We start from the raw sequence: 2,820 nt of genomic DNA on the forward strand, positions 1-2,820 counted from the left end.
CTTTGAATTAAATTTCTTTTTAAAATTGAGAGATATTGCTTGTGATCCATTATGCCATCATCAAAACAAAGATTTCCGGGTCCGGAGGCGGACATACATCCCCAAACCATCACTGAACCGCCACCGTGTTTAACAGTGGCACGCAGGTTTTTCTCTTTCAGCTCCTCATTTGGCTTCCTCCATACATACGACTGCCCATCTGATCTGAATATGTTGTATTTGCTTTCGTCGCAAAATATCACATCTTTCCAGAATTCAATGCCCTTATTTTTATAAGTTTTTGCAAAATTAATTCGTTTGTTTTTATTTTCCTTACTAAGGGTGTTTTTTCTTGCGACTCTGCCATTGAGGTTGTTTTTTCTTAGAACTAATCGGAAAGTTTCTGGATTGCAGTCAATTTCAAGATGTTCTTTAACTTGTGTTGTAAGTTTTGGTGCACTTAAATGAGGATTTGCTCTGACTTGGCTTACTATCCACCGCTCGTTGGCGTCCGTAAAAAGCTTTGGCCATCCTGTTTTCACTTTGTTTTCTACAGATTTTGTTTCTATAAAGCGTTTTATGGTGTCACATACAGTTGATCGCGGTCGATTTACAAGTTTGCCGATTTCACGCATGGTTTTTCCATTTTTATGTTGCTCAATAATTATTTTTCGCACTTCTACCGAAGTTTGGCCACGTTGTCGACTCATTTTACAAAAAAGAAAAAAGAAAATGCGTACTTGACACAATTTTCTTGACACAATTTACTTCCAAAAGTGTCGATCGTTCCTCAATTAACTGTATATAATTAAAAAATGGGATTCCCCCATTTAAACTGTCAGAAATTACGAAGTGATGCCAGATGTCCGAGTTCTTTTTTGGCGTGAATTCTCCTCATTTTGAAAGTTTTTTGTTATTGTAAAAGAAGTGCACACGACTTGTCTTATGTTTTTGTTATTTCTTAAATTATATAAATAAAACATTTAGAAATCGAAAAATATTGTTTCAAATTGCCTTTATTTTAGCAGTGTTTTTTATACAAAGTTTTAACTAAGGTTTGTCCGAGTTCTTTATTGAGCCACTGTATATACATACACATGTAAGAAACAATTAAGCCAAAGGTCAATGTACTGAAGCAACCATGACCTACCTCACGTATTGGCATATTGCGCAAGTGTGCCCTATTATATGTATGTCCGTACATACATATATGTACATACATTCTCGACTCCCAGCAAAACTATGCTTATTAGTATACACATATGTATATACATCCAACAGCACACACAAAGCACTGTCTTTATGCCTCTGCACGCGTATGTTTCCGAAGCTAAAATTATAAGCCTAGCGACTGCAAGAACAAAATACATTCATAGGCGCAGTCGCAGCGGTCATGATTTTTTTAGTCGCAACGGCGCTGAAAAATCCAAAATATTCTATAACACTAAGTTCGAGCTCATCTGCTCATATGACAATTTTCTCGTCAATTCGAAAATAGTCAATATTGTAATATTTCGCGTTGAATTATTTGCCAATATTTGGTAAATCTTCAATTTTTGTCAAGTCGAGTGGCCGCGGCTCCGTACATATGTATACATCAATATATGTATGTAAAAATGTGTGCTAAATTCTCGACAGCAATAGCAAATCGAAATATTTTTTCTGTCGCAAGTGCTCGCAGCCTCATATGTGGGTATGGCTATGGCAGTTTGTATGCATGTATTTATGTACTGTATATGCGTGTTTGCTTTTGCACGTCCATAGTAACAATTTTTCATATGCAGATATTTATTTTATTGAGCTGAACGAATATGTGTATTGATATTCTAATGAAATTATATTATTGGTATATGTTTCTTTAAGATCCTCTTACCAAATAAATATTATTATCCTTAAGAAAATGAAATACTAATTTTTTTAATTTTAATTTTTTATTTTTATTCACAGAAATTTATGTATATGTATATATATTACAATGCTATAAATAATAGGTAATTACATTTCCTGAAATGAAAAAAAAATATAATTATTTTTATTCACAAGTAATTTAAGTATTCTTATATGTATATGTATATATATTACAATGCTATAAATAATAGGTATTTACATTTCCTGAAATGAAAAAAAAAAAATATAAAATTTTGAAAGCACGAATTACGAAATTGTTCTCATACTATAACAATTTCTCACACGACTTCGATATTGACATCGATTAAGTCATTGCGATTTACCTGATTTTTAAAACACTACTCTCAATCCATCATGATTAAGAAAAAATTGTAGTGCTTTAAAAATCTAGGCTCGGGTGCTACCTGAAAGAGAAGAAAAAATAAAAAAGAAGCCTGTAAAATAGACTAAAAAATAGAAAAAACCTGAAACGGAAAATACCTGTAAAATATATAAATAAAAAAAAAACCTGAAATATAGAAAAGAGGAAAACCCTGAAATAAAAGAATAGGTATCATCATATGCAAAAGATAGCTAATAGATTATTAATTACCTGTGTGAGCGGTGAATCTCTTTTCGTGGGGCCCTGGCTTACAACCTACTTACAACCTACAGCTTTTTAAATTTATTTTTAATTTTTCTGTTTTTGGCATTATTGGCCTCATTTCGCAAGAGCCACTTTGTATTCTTGAATAAAAGGACAGTTAAGAGAAAATCTAATAGCTTCACGCGATGATCTCTACATTCGCCAGATACTATAAACCAGTCGGGAAACACTTTTTGTGTTTTTTCTTTTAGAGCGGACAACATTAAACACCTAAGACCTGCAATGTGGGCATATTTTGCGAAGAGCTGACGGTACCACACCATTTGGAGTCGACACACTTCGAAAAC

The sequence above is a fragment of the Anastrepha obliqua genome, unplaced genomic scaffold (genome assembly GCF_027943255.1).
Source record: "Anastrepha obliqua isolate idAnaObli1 unplaced genomic scaffold, idAnaObli1_1.0 ptg000012l, whole genome shotgun sequence".
Lineage (NCBI taxonomy): Eukaryota > Metazoa > Arthropoda > Insecta > Diptera > Tephritidae > Anastrepha > Anastrepha obliqua.